The sequence below is a fragment of the Haliaeetus leucocephalus genome, unplaced genomic scaffold, assembly GCF_000737465.1.
Source record: "Haliaeetus leucocephalus isolate CR32 unplaced genomic scaffold, Haliaeetus_leucocephalus-4.0 Scaffold880, whole genome shotgun sequence".
In the NCBI taxonomy this organism is placed as follows: Eukaryota; Metazoa; Chordata; class Aves; order Accipitriformes; family Accipitridae; genus Haliaeetus; species Haliaeetus leucocephalus.
In genome coordinates, this window is record NW_010973316.1 from 2,518,651 (window position 1) to 2,537,364 (window position 18,714).

An 18,714-nucleotide genomic window follows, 5' to 3' on the forward strand; every position below is an offset into this window, starting at 1 on the left:
ACTAATAAAATGACAACAGTAGTAATAAAAGGATTGGAATGTACAAATGATGCGCAGGGCAATTGCTCACCACCCGCAGACCGACACCCAGCTAGTGCCCGAGCGGCGATTCCCCACCCCCACTCCCCCCAGTTCCTATACTAGATGGGACGTCCCATGGTATGGAATACCCCTTTGGCCAGTTTGGGTCAGGTGCCCTGGTTGTGTCCTGTGTCAACTTCCTGTGCCCTGGCTGGGCATGAGAAGCTGAAAAATCCTTGACTATCGTCTAAACATTACTTAGCAACAACTCAAAACATCAGTGTGTTACCAACATTCTTCGCATACTGAACTCAGAACATAGCACTGTACCAGCTGCTAGGAAGACAGTTAACTCTATCCCAGCTGAAACCAGGACACCCTGGGTGGCAGGAGGACTGTGGTCTGGCTGGTATGCTGAAGAGTTAGAAAAACACATGTTCTGGGCTGCATCCAGCAGTTTAGGATGGAGGCCATCAAACTGCGACCTTAACCACCCTGTCTTGTGGACTGAGAGTGTGTCTTGCAGACCTATGTGACGCTCTCCTTGTTTGTATGTGGAAAAGTAGGAAGGGTGCTGGCATGACACCTTCCTCCCCAGAAGCCTGTGGGTTGGTTGGGGACCAGAGAGGCCTGTCTGCCCTTGGTCTTGTGCCAGGGAGGAAGTGAAGTGGGAGGTGTTGGATGAAGGTTGTGGCTGTAGTATCTTTTCTCCAGTAGTGCAGGCAAAACAGCTGGCACCCATATGACTCTGAACCAGCTATGCTTGCAGTACTAAGTCTAATGGACCAGATTTCGAATTGGCATGCTCTGCTGAAGTCAGCACAAGTATGTCAATATTTCACAGTGGCAGAACTGGCTTGTTTTTCTTCTCTTTCAGGTGCATCTGGGCTTTTGGACCACATGTCCAGACCCTACTCACTCAAATAATTCAAAGCCTGAGATTGTGAATATACAGAAATAGGTGCTCTTTTTAAGGGCCACTTTGTTTTTCATTGTCTGAGATTACATATAATCTATAAAAATGCAGAGTTTAAAAAGCAGCAGTTCTCTGAGTGATAGCAAATGTTTGAGTTAATGTTCTACCGAACACCAGATGTGAAACCCAGAGGGAGGGCCAGAAAAATATTTGAGGGAGTATCTGAGGAAGTAGTTCTTATTGACACCAGCAGCTCCCAAATGCTAGTTAGTTAACCAAGTAAGTGTTTGTGGGTTGTTTTTTAATGACTAATTCTATTACCAGCAATGTCTTCAGGAAAAAACAGCAAATGGCAGGAACAGGTGGTATACAACTTTTTTAAGAGGAAACAACATATTGTAGAATTGCAAGCATCTGCTTCTACTTAATGTTCAATCTTCAAACACTCTGTGATGCAGTTCATTTATGTGGAATAAATTACTAGACCAGCTAGTGGGCCTTTACAATACTTGGGTCTTTTTGTTGTTTTTTTTGTTTGTTCGTTTGTTTGTTTGTTTTTTTAAATCTTTATTTTAGTAATTTGATGGGGTAAAAACATACCCTTTGTTACCTCCTGCATGCCATACCAGGAGGCTGGGAGGCAGTAGGATAATAACAATTTTGATTAGATCCTTCTCCATAGCAATGAGTAGGAGTTTTGCTCTTGACTCCAATGGGAGTAGGAGCCAGGCCCTTACTTTGTAATACAGCAGTGATATTTTCTGAGATGCTATTAAAGAAGAGATGTTATGCCCTTTAATTCTCACCTGAAAAGTTTAAATTAAGCAAGACCAGTCTCTTTGGAGAGAGAAGACCTCTTTTATGAGGTTATCTGATATGGCAGGAAAAACAGGCAAGCTTGCAGGTGTGTGGTGAAGACCTGGATAAAAATTTCTATTTCCGACAGCTTTTCTTGTGGTGTTTTTGTGTTTGTGTTCTGCCACCCCCCCTCCACTGTAGGATATGTTATTGCTATCTACAAGGTTTGCTTCACTTACAGCCTTTGAGCATAGTGGCTGTAATGCCTTTATGACTTGAGTATCTTTTGTTATTGGTACGGAGAAAGCAGTGTGTAGCACTCTGAAAGAGAAGCTTTTCTATTACTTGCAGTCCCGAGTCATATCCTGTTCATAGATTTTAATTTCTGTTCCTTATATCCTCACATGTTTCTGGAACCATTACTACTCAACAGGTGGTATGTCAAGAGTCCTTCCTTTCTCCCATAAAGCCAATTGTATTTTTTTTTCCACTGGTACCAGTAACAACAGAACCAGGGTTGAAGCTATTCTATCTATAGGGCAGTATGTAGGGTCTCACTGCAGCTCTGCCTAAAGGGAATGTCAGATTTTCCATGTGGCCAGGTTTGTAAGAGAAAAGGTATGACATCCTGAGAGAAAAGAGATTGCAGTCATAGGAGGAATTGTTTATTTTTCTTCCAGCTCCTAACTGCTGCAGGCATAAACATGCCTCATTATCTAAAGGCACTACAGTATCTCTTTTAGTGTTGCTTCTCACCTTGGAAGCATATGGGATTAACGGGAGCCATTCACCAAATTCTTGATTTTCAGACTTCGAAATGCGGGTTGTAGAATTCAGTTCATTTGTCTGAGCTTCAATTCATTTGTCTGAGCAATGTATAAAGGCAGTAGTTATTTCACTTTAAAAGTTCATGTGAAACTACACTGGTTTTGCTTGGAACTGATTTGCCTTTTTACTGTTATAATCATCTGGTTTTACTGTATGAACGAAACACATAACACTTTTTAGGATACACAAATCATACGTCTTCTGTTACCTCTTCTCTGGATTCTGAAATGACTTTGTGAAGCCATTGGGTTTATAATTCCTAGTCTGCTTAGGACCAGTGTTTCAAATCCTGATGAAATCAAGTTAGCCCTGTGCTTCTAGGGAGCGCAGTCTGATTCAGTGTGGGGAGTTTTAGCCTAGGAGTTGAGAGAGTTGGGCATGAGTGGGATCTTATAATGTTTTGATCCTGACCAAAAAAGAAGAAAATACTTGTTTAGAGGTCCATGTCACTGTTGTCCTTATTTAACCACTGTTGCACAGGGGACTGTTTACACTTTGCTGTTTTTCTCCTATAAATAGGTTTATAATCCAAATGCTGTACAACACGGTGCTTTGCATTGCTAGACATTGATATAAATGCCGTTATCTCGCACTTTGATGCTGCGGTGGTGGTTGCTTTGAGCTGAGGCTTCCAAAGGCCCCTCTTCTGAACAAGAGTCGAGGGCAATTGTGTGGCTGAAAACGTGAAAACCTCAACCCTCAGTTTTTTAAGTGCGGTCCTAGGAGAGATGTGACTGTGGCACAGAATTGTAGGCAAGAATTCAACTGATTCATGTGCTTTTAGCTGAGCTGTCGCACTCAGACTGCTCTTTCCAACTATTTGAATGAAAAAGCTCAGGGCTAGGGAAGCTAAGTGCATCGCAGTGGTGCTGCATTTGAAATCCAGAACTTTATAAGCTTCTGTTGATTTTTTTTTTTTTCCTTGAGGTACCTGCTGAACTAAATAATGATCTTCCTATAGAGAAGGTTATGGGAATATGTGCAATGGGGATAGGAGCCAGGTGGGGGGCAAGGCTCTGTGTGGTTGAATGTTTGCGTTGGGGAAAGGCTTTTGGACCTGGGGCTGGTTTGGAAAAAACACCCGTCAGGGAATGGTGCCTTCCCAAAAATTCTTGCTATGGAGGTGGGATGGAAAGTGAATGGAAAGGTGCAGGGGTTGATTGTTTCCAGAAACAAACCTGCATTGAGTCACAAATGAGTTTGTGGGTAGAGGGAAGCCCATGTTCCCCAGTAGTGTACAGCCTTGTGTCTTTGCCCACCCTATGACTGGGGGGCCAAGTTTAGGAGCCAGAAAAAATGCCTGTTACTCTTTTGTAAGGGTGTTTAGTTCCAGAGCTGAGGCAGACAGAGGGTGAAGGAAGAGCCTCCTTGGAGATCCATTCCTGAAGTATGAAGGGAGCATTAGTATCTCTAGTTCGCGTGCAAGGGAATGAGGCATGTCTCAAGACATTAATATTATCTGCAGACAGTAGGCAAGTCTGTGGCCCAGCCAGGATCAGACTTCAGTCTCCTGAGCCTCATGCAGTGCTTTGTTGTCGCATCCATCAAAATGCCTGTTTCCACTGTACATCTTAATTAACAGCTTATCCTGAGCTAACAACTAAGAAATAGCTCCATAGTGTAAACAGTAACAGTATGGACAGATACGTGTATAAACTTACATTTTGTTTCTAATTAGAACAGGGGTGCGTGCATCTGAGGCACGTTACAATGTACTCAGAAGGAAAAAACATGGACCCCAACCCATCAAGTAGGAAACTATTGCTTTGGATGAAAAGCTCTTACTTTTCTCAAGTAAATACAAAGGCAAGTTTCATATGTGAGCTGTGGGAGCTGATCTAGAAAGCTTGGACTTGTAAATACAATTCTAACTGATTCTGCCAGTATTTTTGTATTAACAATTATGCATTTTCATGATAAGCAAGAGCTGAGACTGAAGAGTGCTGTGCTTAAGCTCTTCACGTCAGAATGCAATTGTGCATTTTGTGTTTGTGCTAGAAAGCTTGAAGCATCAGGGCCAGATGCTTATTTATCTCTGAAATTGCTGTAGCTCCATTGATTTCAACAGACTTACACCCACATGCATTTATAACAGCCAGCAAACAGGCTCTTGAGTCTGAGAAAGGTGCCATGAAGATACCAAGCAACATCTGTAACATGGCAACAGGAAAGCCTCTACGCTGTTCTCATTACTTCTGGTCTCAGAGGTTGGCAGTAATAGTGAGCACATGGTGGAGGGTTTGCCTTCTTTTTGGTCAGGCTAGTCAAATTGGGAGCGTAATTCCTACCAAATTTAAAACAATAGCCAGTTATGGTGGTGGTGTGAGGACCCAGCTTTGAGGAACCTCAGCTTTGGTTCAGTGTGAAGGGTTGGGAAGGCATTACACAGCAGCATGTCTCCATGATTTCTTCTTGTTTTCCATGTGATTAACGCTTCCCCTATGTGAAGTCTGGCCTTCCTGAATCCATCAGAAACTTTGCCAGCAGGGTCTGTCTGGTGTCTTTCTTTTCCCCTTCCAGGCCCTCTGGAGTGCTGTTGCAGGCTGTGTGGGCAGCAGAAGCCCCAGGCTGCCATCCAATGGCAGGCCCTTTGGCTTTGCTGAGTTGCCTGGGGATAAAAAGGAAGTGTCTTATGCGCACAGCAGAGAAAGAGGTACTGGGGCTGGGAAAATAATTGCGGACCATGAGCAGTGATTATGTATTCCTTGGGATCAGCATCTCTGCCGGTGTTAATCAGCATTGAGGCCTGAGTTCAGTGTAGCACCTGCTGCTGTGGCTGCTTTTTACCCGCTGTCAGGTGTCTCACAGTCTTATGCAAATAAACCATTTAAGAAAATGAATTACTTGGATCAAGCCATTCTGAAAAGAACAGCACCAGATCCTGTACAAGCCAGACAGACACCTGAAAGATGTCCTATATTTACACAGAATGTAGCAATTAGGTTTTCCCTTGGAATCTTTTGTGTTTTTCATATTGTTTGCCTATTATTTCTGCAAGGGCAGAGAGGGAGGTAGCGTGAGTGTCGTAACTACTGCCTGTAATTATGCAGCCAAAAGCAACAGGAAAAAAAGCCTTCTGGGTCTTTTCTACATCCTGGGATTTATTAGGCGTCTCATGTGCTGACAGAACAAGATGTAAAATTGCTTTCAGTGTTCATCTGTTACTGTGTGAGATGGAAGAAGCAAGTCTCACAGAAGTACTGTAGTGCAGGAACTTGGCTTGTTTGTTTCTGCCCATCATGGGCAATCCCTCCCTTTTTTAAATGGCTTTCAGGTCTCGCTGTAAATAGACAAAAGTGATTCTGTTTTTACAAGTGCAGTACAGGGGAGAGCACCTTTCATTTAGAGGATATTATAAACAAAATTTAGAGCTGGGTTTTGAAGTGTTTGGTCTGTTTCTACAGCACTGCTGATCATTAACAAATAATAAAATAATTTGCAGTTTGGAGAAATCCTGTAACCTATTTGTTCCTGTGGGGAAATGTACTTTAATTGTGTTTTTTGGGGTAACTGCAATCATTTGAAAGAAAAAAGGTAAAGGAAAAGATAGTGTGTTCTGCTGCACCTCCCCTGAAACAGCTCTGTATTTTCTTGGCTACTGTAATGAAGTAAAAACCTTCACTCAGGAAGATGCTGAAAACAAATGTGCAAACAGAAGCCACTTAGCGGTCATCCTACCCAGCTCCCCGCTAGGACCTGATGGATGAACTTGCACTGCTTAAGTCCTTGTATCACTCCTGGCTGGAAAGGCCAGAGAGCAATCAAAAAGAAATGGGGGAGTCCTGCAGACTGTGCTCCTGTTGGTGGGAGGGCATGACTGTTGGGACCCCTGGCTGTATCACATAGTTGCAGTGAAAGCAGCAGGTTTAAAGCTGGGTGGGCCTTGCAGCCTGTTCACTGAGGCAAGAAGGTTCAAATTCAACTGAGCAGTACATGGAGGCCTGCCTGGTTGGAGACCCATGGGTTTCACGGGGGATGTGCCGTTTAGACCCTGCAGGTTGCCTGGACAAGCTGTGTGCTGGGTAAGTTTATTTGGGGTAGGGGCAAACTCTGATTTATTTTTTTTTTTTTTAGATGGAAGTCAGGAGCAGGAAGTCTGTTTCCTTCATGCTAACTTCACCCATCCTTCCTCAGAGAGTCCTTATGGCTGTGAAAAGAGCGAAAGCCCTGACTGGCACAGGGGGGCTGCTATTGTGGAAGTGTCTCTTGTATTCCCAGTTGAAAAGATGAAGTTTGAAGATACAAGCACTCTGTTTTGGGAGCAGTATTTGTGTGACGGTTCACAGACACTGGCCACTGATGTAGTTGGTGCAGTCTTTTTTAAACTGTAATCTCTTTGGGCGTATTCAATGTGAATGTTCTGCTGTCTGCTGCTTTAGCTCAAGCATGTCAGGCAGTCGTGTCACCTCCCTATTGTGACCAGCCTTATTGTAGGCTTTTGGAGTGCTTCTTTCCTGCTGTGCAACCTCAATGACTATCTGCCCATAAGCAACATGTTAAGGGCTGCCTTAAGAAGGTTCCTGTTCCGTACAGTGTTTCTAGAAGCTACTTTCTCCAGCCTGTGTCTGGTGACACTGACATCACAAAGATGTAGGATCTTAGACCTCTTCTCCAAGTGAACAGGTTTTGTATTTTGCTGTACTTCACCTTAGTTATGGAAGAAGAGAGCCATGGGAGACACTAAGGGTAGTAACTTGCCTGTCTGGTACATGTTTTGCAGGTAAGAAATGAAGCTGAAGGTTAAGCAGCTCTTGTGGAGGTTACAGAGTATATTTGCAGAAGAAGCAATCTGCATTGCATTTTTAATCTTTAGAATTAGTGTCAGTGCAGAAGAGAGTAGGCAAGCCACAGACAACTTTATTGTGCTTATGAATCATGTGCCTGAGCACAGCAACTGTGATTTGTGGGTTCGAGGCATTTTTAAAGTGCATGACTTTGTGGATAAAACTTGCTCTTACAAGGGGGGGGAAAAAAAAGGCAGAGGGACATTTAGACAAAGTGGAGTGACTGAGAGCTGGTCCAGAAGTTTTCAAAAAGCAGTGGGGTATTTTTCTGTTTTAAACATTTGTTTAGAGTCTTTGAGCAGGAAAACCCAAGCTTAGCCCTACAGGTCTGGAAAGGCCCTGCTGGCCTGTCTGTAAATCTTGTGTTTCCCCCTTGCACAGAGCCCTGTGGAGGCCTTTGGAGTTGGAGCAGAGGGCAGCATTTTGCAGAACCTTATACCAGAGAGGGCAACGTGACTCAGCCCTGCAGCCAGGTCAGTGTAGCTGAACCCTTGCTGTAAGACTGAGGGGGTGGTCAGTATGTCCTTCTCTGTAATGGTGCAGAGTAGACACTGCCCTGCCTGTTAGGCTGTATCTGCCTCAATCAGAAAGCAGTATTACCTTCCTATAATTAGCTTTACACAGCAGTTGGAAGTTGGGATTCAGGTATAGGTTCAGCAGTGGCATATGTGGAATCGGAAGATGTGGGGAAGTGGGGTGAAAGTGAGTTTTGCATTTGCAGGTGCAGACATAATGAAAAGATTCTCAGGAGATGTTAGCCCACAGTGTGTTTTTTCATACCAGCTTTCACAAGAGCAACAGATCTCAGGAGGCTGTCGTCTACCTTAGCAGTCTGAAAATAGACCCTCTGAGCAGGGTATAGGCAAAGGTGATGCTACTGTGCTAATGAAAGGGCTTAGGACCGGGTCTGGTCAGATTGCTCCTGGCCTGTTCTCCAGGCAGATTGAACAAAATATTTTAACTGTGAAATAAATCCATGTTCCTGAGAAGTAGCCTGTAAAACGTCAGTGCTTGCATTTCTAGAAAGGCTACTTTCTTCAGGTCCAATTGATTTCCTCTGCAAATATGGTACCTACTTTTGTAGGGTTACGTGAACTCTGTGTGTCTCAATATATGTGCTGGTAGGCTCTTTGCATGGGAGCTGTCACCTTTACCACTTTGATTTAAAACTGTCTTTGATTCTCCTGTTTAATACTTGCCCTCCTCTGGAGATGTTTTCTGATCTCCACTTGATTATAAAGTATGCTGCAGACCCTCTTCTCCACTGGTGACCAATGGATGCGTATATTGGTGAGTTGTGGGGAGGTGGGTGCTATGCTTGCCTCTGAGCACATCCCCTGTTGCAGAGACCAGTCTGTGTATTTTATGGGGCACTGTGTCTCTCCACAGAGCCCCTGTGATTGTGTGTCTCGTCTCGGTCTTGCATAATGTGATTGTGCTGTGTTGTGCTAGGTCATGCTTTTAAACTGCAGGACTTTTGAGTGCTGATTGCAAACTGAACAGGAAAGATTGCTTGGATTATCAGCAGGAAAACAGTACAAGGCATGACCTTTCTTCTGTTCCTTGGGGCAGAGCTGAGATTTTTGTAGCATTCTGCTTTGACACAAATTGGTAAATAGCAGGGATGTTCTTATCTGTAACAGGTTAGCTGCAGAGGTGTCCATAGGCTTCCTAGGTGCTGAAGGAGATGGTGTGGAAAAGATATTAAATGGAGATAAGAACTTAAAAAAAAAAAAAAGTCATGCGGAGATGCGGGAATAGTTTATTCAGGCAGGAATAACAAAATCTAGGAAAATTATGCCAAATCAAGCTGTGCAAATGAAAATTTTGCCTGAGTGCAGATCACAGGCTGTGATTATTTACCATCATGAGGTTAGATTGGGGATAGTGTAAGCTGCAGGGAGTGCAGCAGCTGGGAAATAAAAATGACCATAAGGTCAGTGCTCAGAGCCAGGTAAATGAACCATGCTGTAGGACAGGACAGGGGCAGTGCCAGAGCTCCCTGTAGATGTGATTCCAGAGGTGATGTATTCTGGTGTCATCCTTGACAAGGAGAAACGGGACTGACAGTGACTGGCTATTCCTTATGTGCTTGTTTGAATTCATGGGGAATTTGCTGTGATAAACTTAGTACAGTATGGCCTGCATGTAAAAAAACAGTGAAAAACTTCAGGACTCTGTCATGACCTTTGTTTTTAACAGTTTTCATACTTTACAGTACCTTGTAGTGTCTCTATAGCCATGTATGATATAGGAGCAAAGAAAACTTGCCCCTTTGAGTGAGGGGGTGTCTAGCAAACATAAGCTTTGCAAGGGTCTGGGAAGAGTCTCTGACCTGCCTCCAGATGGGCAGCGTGCAAAATCATTTTGAAGGCTTTTTAGTAGAGAGAGGCACTACATTCATCCCCACCTTTTGCAAAAGCATGTCTTCATGTACGTGGGAACGATGCTGGTTTCAGGTATTAAATGCTGGTGGAGAACAAAGGGAGAGGCAGTGTCTTAAACGTCTAGAACCTTAAATTGTCTTGTAGTAAAAGTAACTTTCAGATCCCCTTTTCTGTTTGCTAGCTGCTGGAAGGTAGATTTCCATTATCAAACATGATTATGACCTGAGTATTTCCCCTGAGCTTTCAATATCAATTTCATGGCAAGTATTGGGGAAAAACACAGTTCTACATGTTGTGGGATACTTCTTTGAAATGTTTTTCTTTTAAAATATAAATGGAAAAAGATACTTGTTAGAGAAATATAAGAGCAGTTGGTGCATGATTGTATTATGAAGGATCTAAAATAGGCATAACAGTGGTCTTAAAACCCAACTTCTGAATTATTGTAGTTTTAGACCATTACATAATTCTGGGAGTGAGTACTGGGAGGTGACAGTAATGCCACATCTGGCCTGTACATTCTTGCAGGGAATCCGACAACTTATCTAGACTTCCTAGACCAGATGTTTTATGTGTTACATGTTTAAATTTTGCAGTTTCATAAAACTTCTTCCCCAGACCAATCTTTTCTTATGATCTAAATTTTGGCCTTCATATCCGTGGCTGCAGCCCAGCTAACTTCTGTAATTTAGCACCATTGCTGGTCCTTCATGGTTCTGCTGGCTGTGCAAAAGCCAAACTCTGCTGCAGTGCTGGATTTGCGGTGCAGTGATGGGAGCCTTTGGGGCAGAAGGTGCTGGTTAGCATGTGTATGGGGGGCAGAATGTGGTCCTTAAGAAGTACAGAAAAAAGATGCTGGGGATGGGGGAGTTATATAGTCCACACTGGTGAATAGCTTTTCTAGGAATGATAATTTTGAGCCACATAATGGAAATAATAGAACCGGCATAAAAAAATGGGTCAATGAGGTGATGGAAGCTCAGCAAGTGGTGGAAAACAGTCCTAGCTTTTCTTGCTCTTTATTAGTGTGATATCAGGATTGATCCAAAGTCTGCTGTGCATGTAGAAGGACTCTGTAACCACAACTTTGAGCACTGTGAATACAGGGCAGAGCACAGTATAACATCTCTGTGCGTCAGTCCCATGGCCAACAGAAAGGGAGAATGGCGTTCAGGAGGGCTGTGCTCAAAACCCAGCTCTGCTATTGACTTGCTGGGTGCCCTCAAGCAATATAAAAATAGGGCTAATGATACACTTACCATGCTGCAGAACCCTGGAGCAAGTGTGCTGTTGTTACATGTGTATTAGGAGAGCTGGTTTCATAAACAAAACCAAATTGTCAGTGAATAGTTTGGCATTTTTTGTGAGAAGCCTACAGTTTACTGCTTGCAGAGCACTGAGGAGTAACTAGTAAAAGCTGCTTGAAGTCCTAGCCAGATGATAAAGCCAAATTGTGATTATGATTGCACATCACAAAAGCTGTCTGTTTTGGAGGAGATTTAGCTATTTGTTCATTCATGGCTTAGACCCCATCATGCAACAGCAGCCACATTTGTGCAAACTTTTGCTTGTTCTGTGATAAAGCCACTTATGTTGGCAAGTTAGGAAATGTAGCATTTTTGTATTAAAAGGCCATATGTAAGCTTTGCCTGTAGGTGTAGAGCTGGTTAAGTAATATGCTATTAAGCTCAATTAGAGTGGCAGAGTGGAGATAGGTGTAATACTTCTGAAATGAAACAGCATGTAAAGACCTGAACAAATGAGACATTATTATGAATAATGCTCCCTTATATAAGTAGAACCACTGAAATCAGGGGCCCTACACGTCTGTTTCATGGTGTATCTGTTACTGTTTTGTTGACTTTGCTTTGATGCATTTTGTTGGCTGAAACATTTTAATGTTTTTATTTTAAAATTCAGTAACTGAAACTTGCTATTGCAGTGGACAAAGCATCTTCTGGGATCCTTTCTGCTTTGCTGGTATGGACTGAAAAGGAACAGCATCTCCATTCCCTTTCTCCCTAACCGTACAAGATTGCAAGCTAGGTTGTCCTCTGATAATATGCTTCTTTTGAGAGTGTGTAAAACCATCCTGTCTCTGCATGATCCATGTAATACATGGGAAAAAATTTTCCCATCTAGTAACTGATGAGGGCAATTTCCTGTGAGCCAGCTCTTCTTGTGGTCTCTGGTTTCCAGCCAGTTCTATTTTTACCACCTTTTTCTCCCCCCTATTTAAAAAAAAAAGGATGTTTCCATTTGGCAATCTGTTACTATAATGGTTCTTACACCCAGACAGGCTACAGCTTTAAAAGGCACCAACAAAAGCCATGAAGGTAACGTGTATCCTGATCATATTTAATTAAAAGGTTTTGATCTGCATCATAAAGTGAGCATCAGCTGATGGGAGCAGATGAGAGCAAAGCCTTGGCTGTGCTGGTTATCATTGCTGAGCTAAAGCCAGGTCCAAGTAACTCTGTATTACTGTAGTTAAAATTGTTTTGTTCCTGATTGATGTACCATGTTACTTATGTGAATAAGGATCTGAGAGTACATAAGTAGTTGCAATAGCAGGCCTGATAATTCACCTGGCTCTAGTGAACAAAGCTGGGGAGACTTACCCTGAGCGTGCAAGAGGAATCTAGCAATCTAAAGCCTGGTATCAGTGAAGGAGGTCTGAATGTATAGGCAGTGAGGAAATGAAAGGAGATCCAAGTAGGAGCGCAGAAGGATGGAGATGTGAGAGGGGAGTCATTTAGAACAGTCACTTTCCATTAAAGTAAATGGAAGTCTTGGCTGCAGTTATAGAAGTATCATGCTGCAAGGCATGTGTGTATTTAAAACCAGTCTCAGTCTGTTTGAACTTTTTCCCAAGACTTTAGGAATCTGGGAGCCTTTCAAAAGACAGTTAATGTCATGCAGGACAGTGGGTTGGAGATATGACTTTATGATGTTACAAATTATGCTTGAAAGGCATTCTGATAGCCAGATTCCTAGAAATACAATAGGAGGAAAGCAAGGTAATGCTGTGACAGTTACTGTTTCACAGATGATACTGTCAGCTTTGGAGTGCTGTGGCCTTACTGGGAGAGACTCGGTCCTTCTTCTGGCATGCTTCCCCCCGCTCCTCGACTTTGCAAATCACATCTTTGGACTGGATCGAGAAAGCTGCACATTCTGCAAGCAAAATGCCAGAAGAATGCAGCATATGCACAGGGCAAAGGGTGGGTTTCCTGACTAAGGGACAGTGGATGTGTATTTCGGTGCTTGCAAACGGTTGCCCTGGTTTGTGCCCACAGTAGGGTAATTAGATATTTGATTAGGAGATGAATATCCCTGCTTTCTCATAGATAATAACAGTTGACAAAAGATGCCAAGGACTTAGTCGCAGGAGTCATTTGGCATCTGAAGCACAGTTTGTACAAGTCAGATCTAGCAACAGTTGCATTTTCCTCCTATTACATTCATGTCTTGAATGGTTGTTGATTATGTTTTAATTGTTTATTAACCTGGCTGCTCTAGGATGAGCACATCTGGTCCTCTGATCTTGGAAAGGGGAAGCATTTGTCAAATTGCCTTCAGGTTTTTTCCCATGGTTTCTGGCTACTGGTCCTTCAAACCACTAAGACACTTGCTAGCTTTCAGTGAACAAATGCTTCTATGTATTTTGAAGAAATAAATTATATTCAGAAAAGTGTGTGCTGAAATGGCCCTTTTTCACGTGAAATGTTGGCAAACTTTTTGTGCTACAATGACAACAGATCATCAGAGTGGCAGATTTGAGAAAACGTGTGACTTCTGCACTCTTGACAAGGTGCTGCCATTGCTTTGAAGCATCACTGCGGGGCAGGGGGGGGAGTGTTTCTGGTCTTCATTAGGCACAGCTGCAGCCTTCACAGCAATAGCATTGGACTCAGGGCTGACATTTTGTTGCAGGAAATCATATGGTTATTGCATGTTATTCTTGAGAGTTGCAACATCATTTTGACTAAACACTGCTAGGGGTAGGCTGGCAGTGGTGTTTGCTGTGAACCATCCTCACTAATAGAAACTATTTGATAGAGAAACAGTAGTTATTAGCAAGATGACATTTCTGATCTTAATCCCTCCTCCATTTTCTCTTTTTTTTTTCTTCCATGAACTGTTTTGTAAATTACCTTTAGGCTGGAGAGCCTCATTCATTTTCATTCAAGCAACAAATACTTTGGTGTGAGTGGAAAATATCTTAAAGAACAGGAGGGCCTTTTTGTTATTTCTGAACTCCAAATGTGTTTGCTTCTGTTGTGTTTTTATTCCAACTTCGTTTTGCACTTAAATAACCACGGATGACTGGAAAATTTTGAATCAATCGTATAGCTAGTGCTGCAGGTGGGCTGTTTAAAGGCATTTATTTTTGAGCTGCTAAACTGAGAAATGTGGATGTTAAATAATAAAGTAAATAAAGTCGCCTTGGAACACTGCTATTTCCCATCACTTTAGGAAATTATGGGCTTCCTCCTTCCAGAAAAATAAGTACAGTCTTTATTTTCAAGCCCATAAAAAACTCTAAGGGATTACATATAGGATTACAGTTATACTCCTACATAAGACCTTTTTTTCTAGGCTGTGGCCAGAGCTCTTAGGTGTGGATGTTGCTGTGTGCTGTCTGTCTGCTTAAATGTCCTTATGCTCTGGGCTTCTGGCTGTGCAGAAGGGATGTTACTGAACTCCACTCCTGTCCTGAGAACGTCAACCTCACAGTCAGTGAACCTGCAGAGTGAATGGAACAAAATGTGCAAAAAAAAAATATTTAAAATGGAGACAATCTGCTACACTGTCTGGAGTCCAGTATGTTTGGGGATGGGATACAAGCTTGGAGGAAACACTGGCCCTTTCCAGTCTGGCAATGCCTACATCCCAGATATCATCCACATGGTGTATTGAGAGCATAGGAAGGACACTACTTTTTTTTTCTTTTTTTTTTTTTTTTTAAATCTGGCTTATGTAACCCAGATTAAAGAAAGAAAAAATAAAAAGTGTGTTTATACTAGCAGAGGAGGGACTCTATAGCTGTTTAACAACACACCAGATGAAAGAGCCAATTCCTTCCCAATTGCAGCTCAAACACTTGAAGCTTCAGATGGTACAGGCTCAGTGCATGTGCACATTCATCTGTACAACTTTGTCTTCCTTAGCAAAACTAAACTGCTCACTATTATCCCCGTCTTTGGAAATGCACAGATTTCTTGTTTGACTTTAGACTGGTTTGAGCTGTAGAATTCTGCCCCCCTTCCTGCTCTGATTTTAAATGTTCTCCATGAGGCAGGGGAATGAGTGCTCTAGGTGAAGCGTGTGGGATCCATCCAGGAGACATCTGTGGATGCAGGTGTGTACCAGTGAGTCAAGGCACATTCTTCAGGAGCTTGAGAATTATCAGAGGAGGGAAAGAGGTTTTGTGCTTTGGTGAGTGGAAGCCAGTTTGTGCCAATACTTTCAGGGCTGTCCTAGCGTTGGTTCAGCTAATTGAGAACTGTCAAAGGCCTTGAGTGGTTGCATTCTCCAAAGCTTCTGGTGCCTTTGAAAAGTAGAAAACCATTATCAAAGTGATGCCACAAGGACTCACCCAAATGGGTTGTTTTATCTACCCAGTTTCTGGCCTTCAGACAGCTGCCCTTCCAGTTTAATAATACTGAGTCCTACCTTTCATTTCTACCCTTCAAGTCACCAAGGCATCTCTCTTGTCCTCTAGTCATGAAAAGCAAGAAAGGATTCAAGACACTTTCCAGGCAGCAGAGGTGGGGAAAGCCTCTCTGAGGCTCACCAAGTGTCAGCAAGGGACTGCTCCAGCTTCATGCATGGTCTCATAGCAAGGAACGCAGTGATGAGACCTACATGAGGAGCTGAGATTCTCAGCAAGGATGCAAAAGATAGCCTTGCTTTCCTGGTATGCATGGGGCAGTTGTCAAAGGGGTAGCTTTGCTGGCAATTTCTTTGCTGGAGACTCTTCTGCTAAAGCAGGTGCTCTGTGCCCCCATTGGACTGCCCAGGCATGAAGCTGGGACTGAGAACTGATCCCTGGATTTCTAAAAATTGCAATCCTGGATGTGTGCTTTTTATTTCCTTATCTGCCGTGCATCTCAGACTTCGGTCCTGCATCCTTTTCTGTTTTTTTTGTTTTTTTTTTTTTTTCTTTCAGTTTCTTTTTCTCCCGATCCCTTTAATGGGAGGGGTGTGTGTGTTGGTGTAAGCTTTAGCAGGACTTCAGCAAACAGGTTTGCATTTGTATGGAAGGCTTTTATCCCCTTTTTGTGTCGCTCTTCTATTAGGACAGCAAGTATGGTTTAATAAATAGCACATAAAGCGCTCGTGTTATTGTGTGCCTGTAATGACATGCAGTGTTTTATGCAAGCTATAAAACATGATACTGTGTCTTGCATTTAGAAGGCTCTGTGCACTTTCTTTCTTTGATGTAATTCAGTTGACAGCAGTCGGGTTGTTCCTGACTTACACCTAGATAAATGAACAGGGAGTAAAGAGCAACACAAGTTCACACCCAGCGTATGCTGACTCATTTGCTCATACTCTTAATGTGTAGCAGAAAATGCTTTTAGGGTACTTCTGAGGAATGCATCAAAAGTTGTGTCTCAGATGCCAAGTTCAAGATGAGTTACAAGTTTAGCTAAGGGCTGCGTAGAGCCAGGGGCTTGTGATACAATTCATAATGAAGGTGAAAATCAGTGTTTTCAAGTGGGGAAAAGACTAACATCCACTGACCTGGCCAATTAACATGCAGGACTGTGATTTTTTAATTTTTTTTAATTGTATTTCTAATTAAGCTGGACCAAAGGGTTATTTTAAATGGGTTACTTCTGGACAAATAGTTGCTGATATGAACAAATGCAACCCTGTTTGTGCAGAGGGGGTTGGACTAGACGATTTCCAGATGTCCCTGCCAACTCAACTAGTTTGTGATTCGCTTCTGGAAATGCACAAGGACTTTTGCTTTTTAGAAAGTAGTTTGCTTTGTGCTCTCCTTAGTTTTCTGACTGCGTGTTTCATTTGGGACATTTCCAGTTTGTAAGTTACCTCATCTCAAATTCCTCCTTGCCTTTTCCTTCCCTCCGCTGGGGCCCAGTCTCAGATGTTGATGTTTTGTCATGGTGGTCTATGAAACTGTTGCCTTTCTATGGTAGTTCTTGCACCTCTCAGCTCTGGGTGGTTTTGCAATGTGGAATAAGCAGCAGGCTCCAGCACATCAGGCCTCACAGTGGCGGCCCAGAGCCTGGCTTTATATCTGGATCAAAGCATCTGAAGTGTGCTTAGGTGGAGCTGTCTTCTCCAATCTGCTGGTAGGCTGCCAGTAGCTTTCTTTGCCTTTCCTATGCCAAAGCCATCCAGATTACATTAATAGTCTGGGCCTATGCTAAGATGATGAATATGATTAATCTCTTTGTCCAGAGAGCTTGGGTTGAAGCATCTTCTTAGCACAAGCCAGGGATTTACAATATGGATGGTGGGTGAGTCTGATCTGACAGCAGGCTCTTAACTGATGCTGTAGCCATGTGCTTAGTGTCTTCTGTTCCTATGGGACTTTCTGAGGACAGATTGGTCCTGCCTGCATGTCTTGCTGGCTCAGTTTTCTCTTCAGCCAGTGCTCTATTGGGTCCTAGTTAGCTTTTTCTTCTTTGTACACAAAAACTGGGTGGCTCTGAAAGAGAAACATCTTGTTCTCCTGTCTACAGCCTTTCTAGGTTAATAAATACAGATTTTTACCATTGCTCATCTTGGGGAAGAAGTAGTATTATAAGTGTTGAAGATAAGTTGTCATCATTTAGGGCTCTATTGCAACTTCCAAACCTAGGTGATAAAGGGTCAATACACCGAAGACTGATGCCTGGGAGTTCAGAGCCTTTTTTTTTTTTTCCTTTTAAATTAAGGATTATTTTGTTTGATGATTAGATGAATGGGAACAGCAGTAACTAAATCAACAGCAAGCCTGCCAATGACTCTGGTGGGCCTGTGATGAAAACTGTTAAGTAGTTGACACACAGCTCAAACTGTGTACAGAAATCAATGCCAGAAGTAAATCCTATAGACCATTAACCTTGGGACCTGCAGAGGGCAAAATACAGAGCTTTGCTGTTTGGAGCACCTGTAGTAACTCAGCGTTTGGAGATGTGCATGTTGGGGAGACATCTAAATAAAAGCCACATAAACAACTCCATTCCAAGTTGGCTGAAGGAAGGGAAGGGAGAGGGGTAAGTATCTGGTAGTTTTAGACATGTTGCCATGGTGACAAGAGCTGATAAACTAGAGCAAAACCAGGATTAATCTATAATTGAAAAGTATAGCAGATGCAAAGCCCCATTGCCATTTGCAGACATTCAGGCACGTAGTAGTGAACCTGGTGCTATATCCATTGTGCTCAGTCCTGCCCTCATACTGAAGAGTACTTTTATTTACTGCTGGTTTCCAAAGCTTTCTTGTCACTTAAAACTCATACATTTATTTCTTTTAACAGCAAGTTAATGATACCTGCCAACATCTGATCTCAATCAGAGTTTTTTATGTACTGCACATCATAGGCTTATGGTACACATACTGTATCTGTTCACCATACTGTCTTCAAAAAGCGAAGACAACTTTGGTCCGTAACTTCTGGAGCTGTTGGCTCTGTATTTCAGTTACAGTATGGAAGCTGGATAGTCCTGTAAAGACATAACATTAAAGCCCTGAGTCAGTGAAGCCACCAAGCACATGATTTACTGTAAGTGCATAAGTGCTCTGCTAAGTGAGGATGGATTGCCCAAGTGCCTAAAGTTATACAGATGATTAAATGCTCTGTAAACTCAGTGTTTAAGGACTTTATCCCAAAGGATGCTGTAGGAACTTCCAGTGAAGTAAGTGATGATGAAGAGCACCTCGTACAGTGCTCAGCAGCTAAAAGAACTGTGTGAAAGAAAGGATATTATTGCTATTATGCTCTTGCATATTTTACCAT